General features: G+C 38.8%; 1 long non-coding RNA gene and 1 pseudogene across 2 annotated transcripts; one reads left to right on the forward strand and one right to left on the reverse strand.

The window, feature by feature from the left end:
* Positions 1–3,053: 3,053 nt before the first annotated feature.
* LOC144240272 (uncharacterized) lies at positions 3,054–14,376 on the reverse strand. 2 transcript variants are annotated; one of them, XR_013337662.1, is made up of 5 exons: positions 14,254–14,376; positions 13,387–13,516; positions 5,102–5,139; positions 4,406–4,555; positions 3,054–3,170 (listed from the first exon to the last, which is right to left on the reverse strand). It is a non-coding gene; the product is annotated as an uncharacterized LOC144240272 (long non-coding RNA). The 2 variants fall into 2 exon arrangements; XR_013337661.1 differs by having other exon boundaries at positions 3,054–3,303.
* A 3,050-nt stretch (positions 14,377–17,426) lies between these two features.
* LOC144240268 (SIN3-HDAC complex-associated factor pseudogene) lies at positions 17,427–18,172 on the forward strand (annotated as a pseudogene).
* The last annotated feature ends 222 nt before the right edge of the window (positions 18,173–18,394 follow it).

Genomic DNA, 18,394 nt, shown 5'->3' on the forward strand with positions numbered 1-18,394 from the left:
CTTCCCGCCCCCTTTCTACCTCTGGACCTCCGAAGAGGGCCCGCCGGTGTGTCTATTCCTGGGTCCCTGATATGTCGTCTCCTTGTAGATGACAGTTGTGCCAGGTGTGCTGCTGGACAGGCTTGACCCTCTGTCCTCCGCCCTGGGGGCCGCCCGATGGGTGTCCGAACTCTGTCAGCCTTTGACAGCTCGATGCCCTGGTAGTTTCTGGCAGTGGCCTGTTTCTGAGGAGAGCTTGATAGAACAGCAACAACAAAAACACCACATGTGGCCTTCAGCAGAGTTCCACCATTCCTGTAACGGGGATAGATATGGATTCTTTGAGGCAGCTCCTCGATTGCTTGACTGGGATTGCTGGGTTCAGCTCCCAGTCGGCCATTCACCAGCTGTGTGACCACGGAGAATAACTTAAGTTTCACCTCTGTGCCTGAGTTCCTGATCTATCCAAGTAGTGTGACAACAGTATGGATCTCATAGAATTGTAGTGAGAAATACATTTAACGCGTGTCCTTTGAAGGATGCCTAGTGTCAAAAGAAATTTCAAAGAACTTTACTTAAAAATATTTTAATGAAGGAGAAACAATCTCAGAGGCATGCCGTTGCAGGATGGCTTATACACTGAGAATGACTGTGTTGTTTATTCTTTACAGTGATTGGTTATTACAATGATTGGTTACTACAATTTCAAAAACCTCAAGGGGTTGGTTTAAAGTGATTGTCATATACTATTTTAGAAAGATGATTTAAGCTTTGTTTATGATTATCAGAGGGATTTACAAGAAATATCCTGTTAAATTTCACTTTGTTCATGAAATAAGCCAGATTAAGTTTCACTTATGTGAAACTGATTTGGTCTGCTTAGGGGATTTTCAAGCATGGTCTCCACTTTGTTTTATTTTAAAAATTCCCCCTTTGGGTCATTCCCTCAGAAAGGTGAAAGTGTGAGCCAATATATAGTTACTCTCCCCTTGATGTAGTCATTGGGCTGTATGGTCATGTAGTTGCCATTACCAACAATTGCATAGTCATTGAAGACATGGACAGTGGGACAATTGAGTTCCTTGAGTTGTGTAATCCTGACAGATACCGTTTGATGTATGAGTGACTGCTGAAAGGCATTTACAACTCTTGAGAGGATATAGTGCACTAGTGTTAAAAGGTGGGGGAGGGACAGTAAAGTATCCTCCAGACCTAGTAGGCACTTTGAAGCAGAAAAACAAAGCAAGCCGCTCCATACTGTTTACACAGACTTGTATTCAGGGTGACCTACTGACAAGGGGGAGCCAGTGGATAGATGATCCTGTGGTAGGACCCCTTCCTAAGGAATGTGGTGAAAACCTCAAGACAAGGGAAGGCAACCTGGCTATGTGCTCCAATGTGACATTCCGGACGATTCTGTAACATAGACTGCCCAATCAGACTGTATGTCTATATGTCATCATTTATGGGAGACAAAGAAGTAGAAATTGCATAAAAGGCTACAACCCCCTGCGCTCAGGGCTCAGTTTTTAAGGCATAAACCCATTGAGCCTGTGGCCACATGATGAATAAAGTTGCTTCCTGGAAAGAAAAGCCTAGGTGCCATGACTGTGCGAACCTCAGTCCCCTTACAATCCAGGTGCGATGGAGCTATTCTCCACCCAGTCCAAACTGTGACCTACTGCTTTTATAGAGCAAAGGGCATTATGGTGCAGAGGATCATTATCTAAAGTGGCACCATCTATGCGAGGTCATCTCTCCTACTTACTTAAAGTAGCACCTTTTGTGCACCAATTATCTCTACTAGTTATCTAAAGTGGTACCTTCTGTGCAGCACTATAGGGAAAATTGGAGCAAGCCTTTCTGCATTCCAGTCAGGGCACACGTTAACCTCCAAGGGACCTGGAACCTATAGCCCCAAGGGAGGTTATTGCATGAGCAGAAACAAGATGGAGGACCAAAGATGGAGTCAGTGCTGTCAGCACTCCTACGACTAGAGACATTAATATATGATGATTTTGAGACAAAAATCAAAAAATTCTGGGAACAGATTCCCAGGAGCCAAGATTTAACCAACTAAATAAATCAGTGGAAGAAGGCTCCATCTATCTGATGAAAGACTGACATCTGATCTTTAAGATCTTTTAAATTGGGCATAATAATTCTTGATCTATTAACATGGAAATATGGGGCATCTGGATAGCTCAATCAGTTAAGTGTCTGACTCTTTTTCAAATGTTTATTTTTGAGAGACAGAACACTAGCAGACAGAGCAGGGGAAGAGCAGAGAGAGGGAGAACAGAATCTGAAGCAGGCTCTAGGCTCTGAGCTGTCAGCACAGAACCTGATGCAGGGCTTGAACCCATGAACTATGAGATCATGACCTGAGCCTAAGGTGGCTGCTTAACCGACTGAGCCATTCAGGTGCTCCAAGTGTCCAACTCTTGTTCTTAACTCAGGTCTTGATCTTGTGAGGTTGTGAGTTGGAGCCCTATGTTGGGCTCCGCATCAGGTGCAAAGCCTACTTTTAAAAAAATTTAAAAACAACAACAACAACCATGGAAACTTTTTTTCTTTTTAACCAGTTATAACATATGCATCTCCTTGTTCAGTGGTTCGGGTGTCTGAGACTGTGCAAGAGTTTAGATTCTTGCTGTAATTGTAGGGATTTTGCAGAAGGTAAGATGTCACCTGAAGAGATTTAAATGTAGTCTTTTGTGGGTGTCCTTTCCAATAAACTAAGTCTCTAGGAATGTTTTCTTTTGGAATGGATCACATTTTAAAATCTAGTGGAAAATATGTTTCCTAATATCACATTAGTGCCTTACCCTATTAAACCATGTAATGATTACTGAGGATAAACATGAGGATGTTTTATTTCAAGAGTGTCATAGGTGCTTTTCTATCTAAGTTGGGCCTCTCTATGATGTGAGTAATTAGTCATTTCTATGGAAACAAAAGATAAAAGTTAACACTTGGAGCAAATTCCAGATTGTTTCTGAATCTGAAGAGCAAGCAGTCAAAAAAATTTCTAGATTTGAGCTCAAAACATCTTTGTTTTATTTTTATTTTTTTCAAAACATCTTTAGATGTTGGAGTGAGGAGGCAGTTTCAATCTGTTGGATTTTCCTTGTTTGCAGTTTGAATGATTTTGATGACATCATTGAATATTCTGGTGAATTCTGAGTGGCCTGAAACAGAAGTAGGCACGAAGGTTGTCTGTACATGATTTGTTGTGGTGATTTCTTTGAAGCTTCTATCAAGTTGTCTGGCTTTAGGTTGTAGAAATTGAGGAAAAGGGCAATTTTAGTTTTTATTCCAAGTCTGAAGGGTCAGAGAAAATTGGAAGTGTTAGGTTGGAAAGTTGTAGCCAGATACTGGAGGAAACTAGAAGAATTCAGGATCCAGTCCAGTTTACAGAAAGATAAAAAACCTCAAAGATAATGAACAGGACTAGAATCTGATAACAGGTACACTATAGTTTTCTATTGAAACATAATTTTTCTCTCTATAGTCACTTCATTTTTACCAAAGATAATCACAGAAAGACTAATTTATTTGTAAAATGAATCTAATCCCATCAAATTCAGCTTGTTATTTACATAACAGTGCAGCAGAATAGTTATTTTATGCACATTTTAAAAAATGGTATTCAAGTCCAAGCTTTGGTAATCCAACGGTCTTTGTTGGCTCCACAGATCCAACATTAGTTTCTTAAAAAATGCCTGGTGGTAGGAAATCTCAGATTGGATATTTAAACACCCTTTTAGGCCAAGAAGTCAAGCCAATGAGTTGTCCAATTATGTTCTGTTACAAAGAAACAAATTCTGAGGGAATTTATGCAAATACCTACACTGCCATGAAAATAAGAATACTTAATAAGAGGGCTGTTTTGTTTTGTTTTTAATTTTGGAGGGATCAGGTAGAGAGAACAAGGTAAATGTTTAATATTTGTTTTTGTTTTGTTTTGTTTTAAATGTTTAATTTTTATTCACAAAAGTTTACCACATTGTTATGTTATGTAGTAGTATTTTATTTTATTTTATTTTAAGAGAGAGACAGGGAAGAGAGGTAGAAGAGAGAGAATCTTAGTTAAGTTCCACACCCAGCGCAGAGCCTGACACAGGGCTCCATCCCAAGACCCTGGGATCATGACCTGAGCCAAAATCAGGAGTCAGATGCTTAGCCGACTGAGCCACCCAGGCACCCCGGTTATATAGTAGTTTAAAAGAAAAGAGAAAGGGGTTCTTCAAATTTGGAAAGCAAAACAGTAAAGAATGAGCAATGCTTCAAACAATGTGATAAAAATTATAATCATCTCCATTAGTTGGTTTTGTCCCATATAATCAATTCTACTTTTCTTGCCCTTGGGTTAGCAGTTTTACGAATCAATCAGTTTCTACATTAGCATGCTAGAAATTCTTACCCAGTTAAGTGGTATGATCTTCAAGTTATCAGAAACTTGTACTCTAGAGTATTTGTCAGGGTCTTTTCCATGAATCTCCTTGAAGACAAAGCATTTTAGCCTGTAGGTAGTTGTAAATGCTCTCATAGATGATTCACTGTATATTAATAGCTGTTTGTAAACGACAAGAGACAAAAAGAGCCATTGTTATAGTTCACTATGAAAAAATGATGTGATTGACAGGTAAGTTTGGCTATTTTTGGGGTATATGACATTTAAAAATAATTAGACTACGATGACATTGCATATCAGATTCCTAGGAATTCCATGCAATTTCTGGAATACTTATATTAATAACATGTATCCATACAAATACAACCTAAGAAGGTTAAGCATCACTTTTACTTGATAATGTTTTCAATGTAATCTCACATTTAAAAAGTCTATAGTTTAATGTCTCCCTTTTTGTAAGAAGAGAAAAAAGCTTTGAGATTTTTCAGGAACCTTGAAAGTTAGTTCAAAGTCAAAAAGACTGCATTTAGAATTTGATTTTGTGAAGTTTGTAAAAAATGTCGAAAGCTTTAAAACACTTGATTAAACAGGATCACTAGTCATTGTGAAATAATACTTAGTCATCTATTTAACCAAAGAGACAAAAAAGATTTCAAAAGCAAATATAGAAAGTACATAGTTATAAAAAAAAAAAAAAAACCTTACCTCTTTTAATATATTGAAAAGATTAAGCAATCAAAAACCTGATAAAGACAAAGTGAAACACAGGAAATGATTTTCATAAGGTACAGAATCTTTGTTTCCTAGACAAAATACACAAAGGTAAAGAAAAACCTATCAGAATCCCTTATTAAGAGTGACTAACATAGGGCGCCTGGGTGGCTTAGTCGGTTGAGCGTCCGACTTTCGCTTAGGTCATGATCTCGCAGTTCGTGGGTTCGAGCCCCCCGTCTGGCTCTGCTGACTGCCAGCTCAGAGCCTGGAGCCTATATCAGAGTCTGTGTCTCCCTCTCTCTCTGACCNTTAACAGAGAAAATTAAACTGTGGTTTTGTGTCAGTATATTATTCAGCTCAGTTTTGGAAATCTTTATAAATAAATCCATTGAATTTTAGCTAATTTTGACCATGCAACATGAAATTTCTTCACAATTTTTCTGTAACATTCTGTATCCATTTAGATTTTTGTTTTATTCCTTTTTCTTTTTCATTTTACTTTAAGACAAAATTACTGTTTTCCCTTAATAAAAACACATCCTATATTTTTTGCTTACTCTTCATGTAAAAAACACATCCCATTCTCCTCTCATACTTTATATACAAAGATGTTTTCTTTCATTCTTGTTTTTAGGTGGCTTATTTTTATATATCAGTTATAAGCTTTAACCATTATAATCTTTTTTTAACCATTATTAACCTTTGTTTTCCAGTGAAAACTAGTAAACAAGCAGTTGGGAACTGTCTGGCATATATCAGCATCCTATAGTAGATTAGCAAATTTATGAATATTTAATAATAAAAAATATACTTTTTAGAGATGTACTTCTTCATAGTACATTTTTTTAATGTGGGAAAGGCCACATTAAAATAGATCCAAATATCTTTTGTCTTTTTGTAAAAAATAAGCAGTCAAAAGTAAATAAACTTAAACATATGTTTAGCAGTTAATGTTTCAGTAACATTAGCTTATTATTGGAAATGACCTACATATTTAACAAATACCCATCATCTAATTTAATCTATTTAACTCATTTTTAATAATTATACTTGTATTAAACTTTAAACACCTAACTAGCATCTTAACAATTTTAACCTTTTTTAAAGTTTATTTATTTATTTTGAGAGAGAGAGAGAGAGAAAGACAGAGAGAGCGGGCAGGGAAGGGACAGAAGGAGAGAGAAAGAAAGAGAATCCCAAGCAGGCTCCTCACAGTCAGCCCAGAGCCCAACACAGGACTTGAACCCACAAACCATGAGATCATGACCTGAGCCAAAATCAAGAGTCGGAACCTTAACCGACTGAGCCATCCATACCCCTAACTATTTCTGAAGCTTCTATAATTCAAGATTATCCAGATCATATGAACTTGAAAAGCATTTCAGTTAGTTTATATTTCTGAGAGTTTTAAGAATCCTTAACTCACATAAGTACTTATTTTTCCTTAAGCCAATTAAATAGAGCTCTTTTTGAAAATTACATATACATAACATACATACATATACATTAATATAAGGACAGTTGTAAACAGAGATCTGTAGCTTTCATTTAAAAATTTCAGCTGTGGAGCGAAATAAGTCAGGCAGAGAAGGACAAATATCATATGTTTGCACGTATAGGAGGATTAGGAGGAACTTGACGGAGGAACAAGGGGGAGAAGAAGGGCAGAAATAGTGGGGGAAAGGGAGAGAAGCAAACCATGAGAGACTCTTGAATGCTGACAAAAACTGAGGACTGATGGATGTGGGGGGAGGGGGGATGGGCATGGAGGAGGACACTTGTGGGGATGAGCACTGAGTGTTATGTGGAAACTAATTTGACAATAAACTATTAAAAAAAAAAATTTCAGCTGTGTGTCAGGTATAACAATACAAAACTCAAAGGAATAGCTGAACCCAAATTGTTTTTCTGGCTGATGGGATAAATTAAGATTATTTGCTGAAATGACTTGCGCTTTTACCACAAATTTTTCATTTGCTGTAAGAATTCTTTAGAGAAGCTATTTTTGGAGTCATTTTGTCTTTTAGAAGCTTTGGCATACCAGCCAATGAATGCATGTATTGCCTTTAAGAAATTTGGGATCCTCTTTTTTTAAAGGTGCCCCCATGTTGGGCTATTTTATCTTAGTTAAAGATTTTCCCAAAGTGGTCACTGCAGTTCCATTGATTCTTTGTAATATTTACCCATTTCTCTAAAAAGGTATAAGATCATTGGGGCACCTGGGTGGCTCAGTTGGTTGAGCATCTGACTTCGGCTCAGATCATGATCTCATGGTTCATGGGTTCAAGCCCCGCATCAGGCTCTGTGCTGACAGCTAGCTCAGATCCTGGAACCTGTTTCGGATTCTGTCTCCCTCTCTCTCTGACCCTCCCCTGCTCACACTATCTCTCTCTCAGAAATAAATAAAAACATTTTTTTAAAAATTTAAAAAATAATAAAGTAAAATAAATAAAAAGGTATAAGATCCTGGTCTGAGCTTTGGACCAGATGGAATCCATCTTTGCCTTAGAATCCCTAAGAAAACTTAATTAGCATGGGTTTGACAGTTATTCCAAAATAGAAGGAATCACACATTCCTCCCTCTTTTGAACAGAATAGCATGACTTACTGAAAAGTTTCAACAAGCATTGCTCAGTAAAATCAGATAAATCAACACAAAAGGAGTGGAGTTTAGATATAAGGAAGATTTTCCCTGGAATTCCATGGTTGGTAGTGCGCAGTGGTCTCCATGGGTTTTGGCACCTAGTTACTCACTGGCCTTGGAGCTCATCAAGGGTCATCCCTGGATCCCACTTTTGACACCAAAAACTTTCAAAAGAAAATTCAGAAATTTTTAGTTGATATAAATGTTTTACTGAGTGAGAAACAAACTGTTAGTGTACAGGGAGACTTCAAACCAAAAAAGGTTAGACTCTCAAGGCATGTGATCATAGGAGAGCTCATAAAGTGAGAATGAGGAAGTTGTTTAATCTTTACAATGATTGGTTATTACAAGGGGAGTTTACACAGTATGGAAGTTTCTCAAAAAAATAAAAATAGGATTACGGGATGATCCAATAATTTCACTACTGGGTATTTATGCAAGGAATACAAAAACACTAATTCAGAAAGATATATACAGCCTTCTGTTTATTGCAACACTACTTACAATAGCCAAATTATGGAAGCAAACCAAGTGTCTATTGAGAGGTGAATAAATAAAGAAGATGTGACACACACACACACACACACACACACACACACAGGAATATTATTCAGCCGTAAAAAAAAGAATGAAATCTTGCCATGTGCAACAAGATGAAGCCAGAAAATATAATGCTATGTGAAAGAAGTCAGTCAGAGAAAGAGAAATACCCTATCATTTCACTCATATGTAATTTAATGAGCAAAACGAACAAGCAAAGTAAAAGAGAGAGGGAGAGAGACAAACAAAGAATCAGACTCTTAACAGACTCTTAACAAGTTTGTATACAGAACAAACTGACATTTATCAGAGGGAAGGTGGGTGGAGGGATGGATGAAATAGGTAATGGGGATTAAAGAGTGAACTTATGATAGCACTGAGCAATGTATAGAATTATTGAATCATTATATTGTATACTTGAAACTGATATTACACTATATGTTATGTATACTGGAATTTAAAAAAAAATTGTTTTTAAATGGGAGTTTACAGGGGCGCCTGGGTGGTTCAGTTGGTTAAGTGTCCGACTTCGGCTCAGGTCATGATCTCATGGTTTTTGGGTTCGAGCCCCACTTGGGCTCTGTGCTGACAGCTAGCTCAAAGCCTGGAGCCTGTTTCAGATTCTGTGCCTCCCTCTCTCTCTGACCCTCCCCTGCTTATGCTGTCTCTCTCTCAGAAATAAATAAAACATTAAAAAAAATTTTTTTAAATGGGAATTTACATATATCAGGGGATTGGTTAAAAGTGATCCTTTATACTATTTTAGAAAGGTGATGTAAGTTTTATGATTATCAGAGACAGTTACAAGAAATAACCTAGGTTAAGTTTCTCTTAAATTAATGATGTAAGGGGGTGCCTGGGTGGCTCAGTCGGCTAAGCGGCCGACTTCAGCTTAGGGCATGATCTCATGGTTCATGGGTTCGAGCCCCGCATCAGGCTCTGTGCTGACAGCTAGCTTAGAGCCTGGAGCCTGCTTCAGATTCTGTCTCCCTCTCTTTCTGCCCCTCTCCTGCTCACACTCTGTGTATCTCTCTCTCAAAAATAAACGCTAAAAATTTTTAAAAAATAATAATGATGTAAGCTAGATTAAGTTTCACTTACATGACCTGACTGGTTTTATCTGCTTGAGGAATTTTTAAGCCTGGTGTCCATGTTATTTTAAAACTAGTAAGTAATAAACATCACTAAGTGTTATTTATTGTTATTAATTATTTCACTGGGATATATGCTGAAACTTGTAGTTACAATAGCAATTACTTCTCTCTGGGAGCTTCAGTACGTTAATATTGTATAAAAAAATATTGCCATGCAAAAATTGAGGCTGAGGAGAACAATTATCTGCTGAATGCTTTTGAAATCCATGCTTTTGAAGTGACATTTACATTATATCTCATAAACTTCTGGCCCTCAGTCCACAGTCACTTTTTAGTTTTTGTTGTTTTTTTTTAATTTTTTAGAAGTTTAGTTTTGAGAGAGACAGAGTACGAGAGGGGGAGGGGCAAAGAGAGAAGGAGACACACAATTTAGAGCAGGCTCCAGGCTCTGAGCTGTCAGCACAGAGCCTGACTTGGGGCCCAAACTCACAAAATCATGATCTCAGCTGAAATTGGATGCTTAACCAACTAAACCACACAGGTGCTCCTCATGGTCACTTTGTGTAAAAGAGAACTCTGTTGATTCCCTTTTGTTTAACTCAGGTTGTATAGAGTCCTGTGAAAAGTATTTTGCTTCCATTCTTGGCTTTAACTTTACACCTGATCCAAATAAGAGTTTCTCTCTGTCAGTAAAGACAGAGAAATAGTTAAGAGTGCAAGTTAGTAAGACAGATGAAAGCCTAGCTATCCTCCTGTCTTTTGATTCCTGCCTTTATATTGAAGGTTCCCTGAGGCATCCATATAAATGATCCTCTGAACTTCTGTGGCCAGAATCAAGTCTTTTATCTCTTCATAGCCACAGTTCCTTATTTTTAGGAGCTGCTCAATATTCAGTAAGCATATATTTGGCATATGACACATTATGCAGATGGTTTTGACAAATATCTAGCATAAAGAAGGTACAGTTTTATGGGACTAGCATATGCAAGTATATAAATAACTATAATATAGGTAGAATAATAGCACAGAAGGGAGATTAACGAAGTATTTTGTAATTTCTGATGAGGAAAAGAATATACAAGACTAGGAGAAGGCTTTGTAAAGAGGGTTGTATTTGAAGGTTGGTAGCATCTGACATTTGCAAATGGGAGGAAAAGCATCTAAGAAGGAGAGGAATGATAAGGGCAAAGGCTTGACAAGCAGGAGTTAGAAATACGTGAGAAGATCAGAAAGTAGTATTTCAATTTGGCCAGAGAATACAATGTGGATAGCAGAGTAGGGAAGCATAAAGCCAATAATTAGGAGTAGAACTTTGGGGACCAGAATGATATAAGACTGCTTAATTTTGTAGCAGTAGGGATCTATAAAAGGTTTTGGAACTGCACTGGGTGTAGAGAGAGATTTGCATTAGGGACAAGTTGGGAATAAGGAGACAATTAGGAAACTGTTGCAAACTCTTGGAAAGAGGTAAGGAGTGCCCAAACTAGGACACATGTATGAAGATGGTCATTGCAGAATTCCACGGTGGAGAATTTGAATGTCTATCAGTGGGAGAGGTGCCATCAAGTATTATGCAGCTGTTAGGAAAGTGAAGAGTAGATGAATATATACTCAAATCGATGGAACTTACAACGTAGTGCTTAGTGAGAAAAGAGGAAAAAGAATAAAACATGTTAAGAAAAATTATCTAGGGGGCCCTGGGTGGCTCAGTCAGTTGAGTGTCAGACTTCGGCTCAGGTCATGATCTCACCGTTTGTGAGTTCGAGCCCCGCATCAGGCTCTCTGCTGTCCACACAGAGCCTGCTTCACATCCTCTGTCCCCACCTCTCTCTGCCCCTCCCCCACTTGCTCTCTTTTTCTCTCCAGATATAAAAGAAAAGAAAAATCATCTAGAACTTGAAAGTAAACCAAAAAGATGACCACATGACCTTCATTGTCATACTAGGGTGTGGTCCCCCGTGTAAGGGTCCATATATGCCTTGAGAATCCTATTTGCTAATCCTTTTGGGACAAGGTATGTTCAGGCTGGCAGTTGGTCAGCAGTAAGCTATTTCTGGGTTGTAACAAGGTAAGGAGCTTGATCCAGAATAGCAATCAACGTTTTTACTGAGTGCACTGTTTGTCCACAGGATCGGACTTCACCATGAAGGAAACTGCTTGGTGACATCCTTGCATGAGCTCCTAATCTCACTGACTAGCACTATGAACAGCACTGCCTTAGAGAATCCTTTGGATCTGGGATGTGTTGAATAGTTTTGGATAGAAGGACCTAGGAAAGAGAAAAAGCAAAAATTACTCTAAAGTTTTCAGCTTTGTTGACCAGGAGAATGGTGATATCATTACATAATAGTGGAGAAGTAGGTATCTTATGGGGAATACATGGCAAAGACTGCACAGCTGAGCTCAGGGACCCTCAAGGGGGTCCCTTGAAAAAGACTGAAGAAGAGTCATGGGGAGAAAAAAGGAAACAATATATATCTAGCTGAAATCTGCATAAAGGAAAATATAAGGGGAGTGACTATCAGTGTAGAATTTGATTTTACCTGTCTTACATATAAACGAATACATTTTTAGTCTGGTCTCGTTTCATGGACACTGGTAGAGGAACAAAGGCTCCTGGGTCAAAGGCACAAAGGACTTTATTATTCATTGCACAGCAAGCAGCGCGAGCATGCATTCGCATGTTTATGTCACTTCCTCTTGACTTCCAAGACGCTCATGGGCAACACAAAGGACTCAGATGGATGCCAACACAAACAATGGGTTGCATTCCAGGAGGGCAACACAGCCCAAACGAATGTCTACTCAAGCAATGAGTTGCATTACAGGAAAGAAACACTGAATTTGGGGACTCTGCCAATGTATAGTGAGCGGTAAGCAACTTCTTTGTCCTGGAGGGAGACATGACTTTATGGCATAGCGCTGCTCATTATAAACACAACCCTGTGAATGGCCCAAATAAAGCATATCAGGGCTGTATATTCTTGTCATTCCCAGCAAGACAGGTAAGATGATGAAAAACCCGTAAAGGACTGCCTTTCATAACATTCCACTTTTTGGTCCGACCGTCTTGGCCTTTGACAAGTTATCACATGACTAAGACACTTTTTCAGCCACAGTGATTATTGATCAGCAGAGGCTAGGACCAAATGCATTCAATTTATATCATACACCATTTAACGGAGGCTATTAATAGAACTCCAAGAAGCAAGGTGAGGTTAACCTGCAATATTGACCTTTGCTGTGCCCTCAGGAGCCCAGATTCATCTGTGAGTAAATCCTAAGGGAAACCAGTAGGTCTTAGACAGCCAAGATGTAGTGTAAGCCCGGGATAGTATCCATTATGACCTGCACAAGGAAATTAAAGCTTACCTGTTAATAGTTAGTGATATTGTCAGTAATTACAGGGATAGTAGATGGGCCAAAAAGAAACCCTCAACCTAACTGAGAGATATTCCATGGCCTATTCTTCTATATGTACAACTATATAAACCAAAGAGACACAGGCCACTCTAGTCTGGATTTACTGTTAAACTTGATTTGGATCACTATGACATTGTTTTGCTTCTGCCATATGGGCAGTGTCACTGACACTTGTAATACATAGAAGTTCAAGGCCATTCATATACATGCACATTTTTCTGTTATAGCACATGGACTGGGATAAGAAACCCAGCATCAGGTCAGATTGACAGCTAGCTACAGCTGCTGCTTGCCTCAGGTAGATCATAAAATATCTTTGGCTGGAGGTGAAGGAAGCAACAATGTTTTTAAAAATGGTATTTTGGATGAGAGCACAGATTGCTGTAAATGTGGAGAGCATTTGCTACCAGATTTCAAGGAATCTCCTCATACCCCCGGACCTGGCCCACAGAACCTTTCTTCTTCCTCTTCCATAATACTAGGTTTCCCATCAGGATCCAATTCTCATCACAATATTGTTAGATCTAGGATATGATTTTACTTGATTAGACTCTTACTGTTTCATGGATACTGACAGAAGATAGAGGATTTCTGGGCTGGAGACAAAGACTTTGTTACAGCACAGTGAGCAGCACACGCAGTTTGCCTCTTTTGCCCTTCTCCCCCAAATCCCATGAGGGTGACACAGAGGGCTCAGATGGATACCTGCATAGAGGGGATATTACAGGCGGGAAAAAAACACAAAACACTGAGCTTGTGTGATACAATTTTATAACAAGCAATAAGCAAACTCGTCCTTTGTCTTGGTGAGGATGATACCTCATCTCTCAGGATTGTTTGCTGCAAACACAACCCACCTGAGAAATGGTTCAAATAAAGAGCAATTGGGACTTTACATTCATGCATACCTATGGAAGTATGAAAAACTTAACAGTGACCACGAGCCAGAGGTAGGGAAACTATCTCACCTCAATTTTTAACACAATTTAGCAAATTTATGTATTTTTAAAAATGCATGAGTCTGTCTCTTTCCCTCTCTCTCTCTCTCTCTCACACACACACACACACACGCATTTCTTTCCAAGAATTGTAGAATCAATGGAGATAGAAAGACCTTTTACTGAGTAAGCAAACTTAAAGTGAACAGTTTATTTTAAAAGCAACCAAGTACATATTTGAAAGAAAAGGAGTCACTGTATTTCTTATTAATGGGATACAGGTATTTGTTAAATGGATGTGAACATTGGATGATATTTGGAAGACTTACAAAAAGGCTCTAAGAATAAGCTCCCCAGTAAAATAAGCATAAAAGTTGAAAATAATAAAACACTGCCTAAGGTCTCTAGAAATCCTCCTAAGGACATACAGCAAATGAAGAAACATTCATTCAAGATAATCTTTTAAAACCCGGTAAGAATAAGAGTCTAGCATTTGAACTGTACCTCCACTCCAGGTGGGTATGGCCAAGGTGTTGAGGCTACCTCTCTCCCCAGCTCCTACTCAAAGCCTTCAGTATTTTCCTGGGAAGGTCAGGATGCCACCATTTCTCATCACACTCCTCCCCAGATACTTGTGCACAGGCTAAATTATGGGTGAATATGGTCTGTGGTTGGAGGATTGCTACCTCCACCCAGCCCCCACTTATCAGACATCTCATTCGTGGGTGGCAACTACCCAGCACCCGCTCTGAAAGTAGGGGTTTCACTCAGAGAGAAGCACATCATCAACCTTGTTCCCAGTTCTGAAATTGTAGTTTAGAGATTTTTTTCCAGGAAGAAAGACAGGCTGCAAAACACAGAACTCCAAGCTCTCAAGAAAATGACTTTATTTGAAACAGAGTGTGGGGGAAGTTCAAATAAAAGTAAGTAGTACAAAGACTCTGACAGCTTCATGTGAGATGCAAGCTAAACCATAGGCCAGGAAGTTTACCAGAGATGCAAGTTAAACCATAGGCCAGGAAGTTTACCAGAGAGAACCAGGGAAAGGAACATCTAACAAGAGCATGCCTGGTGTCAGAACAAGCCTTAAATACTGACCTCTGAAACTAATCCTACAAAGAAGTCCAAAATGAATTGGATGACATTATGGAGCAATTTTTACCCCATGCATTGTTGAATACATTAGAGCAATCGATCTGTAATGAGTGAAGGCTGACAGCTAGGTGTGATACCAATACAGACTTAACAGAATAATCAGAGAAAGGAACAGTCAAGAGAGCCCTACTACAATCACTGACATCCCAGCGCAACAATGCTTATGTCCAAGCTGTGCCCACTAAGAAGCAAATCAGAAGTTGCATAGGGTGAGGGAAATAGACTTAGTCAAGCCATGTCACTAAACAAACACGAAATAATTACAAATCTGTGGCATCAATATTTAGAGTTACTGTATTATATTATCTAGACTATGCTATTTTCAAAAAAAAAATTACAAGACAAACAGAAACTGTGACCCATACACAGAGAAAAAAATAGGCAACAGAAACTGTCTTAGAGAGAACCCAGATGTTGGATTTAGTGAAGGCTTCCGAGAAAGTATTATAAATGTGTTCAAAAAACTAAGGGAAGTCCTATTAAGAAGTAAAGGAGAAAACTGCTTGGCAGTTCCTCAAGAAGTTAAACATAGAATTACCATATTACCCAACTTCCACTCCAACTTCCACTCCTAGGTATATACCTAATAGAACTGAAACTAGGTACTCAAACAAATACTTGTACACCTATGTTCATAGTAACAGTATTCACAAAGCTAAAAAGTGGAAACAACTAAATAAATGTCCATCACCAATAAATCAATAAACAAAATGTGGTTCAGTAGAGCACGGGACTCTCGATCTTGGGTTGTAAAATCAAGTCCCACATTGGGTGTAGAGCGTGCTTAAAAATAAAATCTTAAAAAAAAGCAATCCCTATCAAAATAACACCAGCATACTTCACAGAGCTAGAACAAACTCCTAAAATTTGTATGCAACCAGAAAAGACCCAAATAGCCAAAGCAATCTTGAAAAAGAAAACCAAAGCTGGAGGCATCACAATCCCAGACTTTAAGATGTATTTACAAAGCTGTAATCATCAAGACAGTATGGTACTGGCACAAAAACAGACACTCAGATCAATGGAACAGAATAGAGAACCCTAAAATGTACCCATAAATATATGACCAACTAAGCTTTGACAAAGCAGGAGAGAATATCCAATGGAATAAAGACAGTCTCTTCAGCAAATGGTGGTGGGGAAACTGGACCACTTTCTTACACCACACACAAAAATAAACTCAAAATGGGTGAAAGATCTAAACGTAAAGTAGGAAGCCATCAAAATCCTTGAGGAGAAAGAAAACAGGCAAAAACCTCTTTTACCTCAGCCACAGCAGTTTGTTACTCAACATGTCTCTGGAGCCAAGGGAAACAAAAGCATAAATGAACTATTGGGACCTCATCAAAATAAAAAAAAGTCTGCACAGTGAAGGAAACAATCAGCCAAACTAAAAGGCAACCGATGGAATGGGAGAAGATATTTGCAAATGACAGATAAAGGGTTAGTATCTAAAATCTGAAAAGAACATATCAAATGCAACACCCAAAAAAACAAATAATCCAGTGAAGAAATGGGCAAAAGACATGAATAGACACTTCTCCAAAAAAGACATCCATTTGGCCAGACACATGAAAAAATGCTCAACATCACTTATCATCAGGGAAATACAAATCAAAACCACAATGAGATACCACCTCACACCTGTCCAAATGGCTAACATTTACAACTTAGGCAACAACAGATGTTGGCAAGGTTGCAGAGAAAAAGGGTCTCTTTTGCATTGCTGGTGGGAATGCAAACTGGTGTGGCCATTCTGGAAAACAGTATGGAGGTTCCTCAAAAAATCGAAAATAGACCCCATGACCCAGCAATTGCACTGTTAGGTATTTACTCAAGGGATACAGGTATGCTGTTTCAAAAGGACATATGCACCCCAATGTGTCGAGCAGCACTGTCGACAATAGCTGAAGTATGGAAAGAGCGTAAACATCCATTGACAGATGAATGGATAAAGAAGATGTGTATATACATACAATGGAGTATTACTCGACAATCAAAAAAGAATGAAATCTTGCCATTTGCAAGTACGTGGATGGAACTAGAGGGTATTATGCTAAGTGAAATTAGTCAGAGAAAGACAAATATATGATTTCATTCATATGAGGACTTTAAGATACAAAACAGATGAATATAAGGGAAGGGAAGCAAAAATAATATAAGGACAGGGAGGGGGACAAAACATAAGAAACTCTTAAATATAGAGAACAAACAGAGGGTTGCTGGAGGGGTCGTGGGAGGGGGGGTATGGGCTAAATGGGTAAGAGGGGCATTAAGGAATTTACCTGAAATCACTGTTGCACTATCTGCTAACTAACTTGGATGTAAATTAAAAACTAAATTATAAAAAAGAAAAGAAACAAAGGTACCATAAAACAACAACAACAAAACGAGAGAACTGCAGGGGACAATCTTTCTAGACAAGGCAGTTGAGGAGAAGGGAGCTACTGAAGAGCGGGTTGGCTTGGTGTGTACTCACACCTCAGAAACAGCTGCTTTTAGAAGACTGTTTCCCAGATGAGATGTTTGGTTTTCACAAGCCAGAGATGGACCAAAGTGTAGAGGGCTGCTGTATTTACAGAGCTAGGTCTTCCAGTTCTTGACTCACTGACAGTGAACGCTACGAAGAGGACTTCCAGAGCTGTTTGGGGTTGCATGAGACTCATTCAGGAAACATCTGTAATTTTTGTGTCCTGCTTGTGAAAAAATGATTTAAAAAAGCAAAACTGAATCATGTGGTAGATGCAAGGGCAGGACCCAGTCTGAAGACAACATTGAAACCAAAGAAAGTGAAAACTCTATCTGGACACAGATAGATAGAAAGCAACCAGATCTGTAAACCTCAGAAGGAATTTCAACATCACGATTCTGATGCTCACATTACCACCTCAAGTGCCTCCCGTGCTCAATCTCTTTGTTATTGTAACCAGTCAGATAATGGCCCAGATAGAGAGATGTCTCCAGCTCTAACAGAACGTCAGTTTTCTCCTTTTTAGATCTCACACACTGGAAAAGACAGAAAATATGTTGTGGGATTATCTATAAAGGCCGTTTTGGAGAAGTCCTCATTGACACACACCTATTCAAGCCTTGCTGCAGCAATAAGAAAGCAGCTGCTGAGAAGCCGGAGGAGCAGGGCCCAGAGCCTCTGCCCATCTCCACTCAGGAGTGGTGACTGAGGTTTAGGTAGAAGGGGAACAAAAAATGATTTTAATTTGGGAAGAAAACAAAGCAACAAAACCCTCCTATTTTCACTTGGACACCTGCTATTCTGGCCAGAACACACTTTCTAGAATAGCATTGAATGGGTTGTTATTTCTCCTCCAGTTCCGCAAACTCTGAAGCCAGTGTCTAGCTGACTAAAAGAAAAAATGTGCACACATTTAAGATGCTGATAATTTCTTAGGAAAGCCGAATGCTGCCGTAATGAGGTCTTGCCAAGGTTCTGATGATGCAAACCTGTACTGCTGAATATTAAACAGGACAGACT

This window comes from Crocuta crocuta, unplaced genomic scaffold, assembly GCF_008692635.1.
Source record: "Crocuta crocuta isolate KB4526 unplaced genomic scaffold, BGI_CrCroc_1.0 scaffold176, whole genome shotgun sequence".
In the NCBI taxonomy this organism is placed as follows: domain Eukaryota; kingdom Metazoa; phylum Chordata; class Mammalia; order Carnivora; family Hyaenidae; genus Crocuta; species Crocuta crocuta.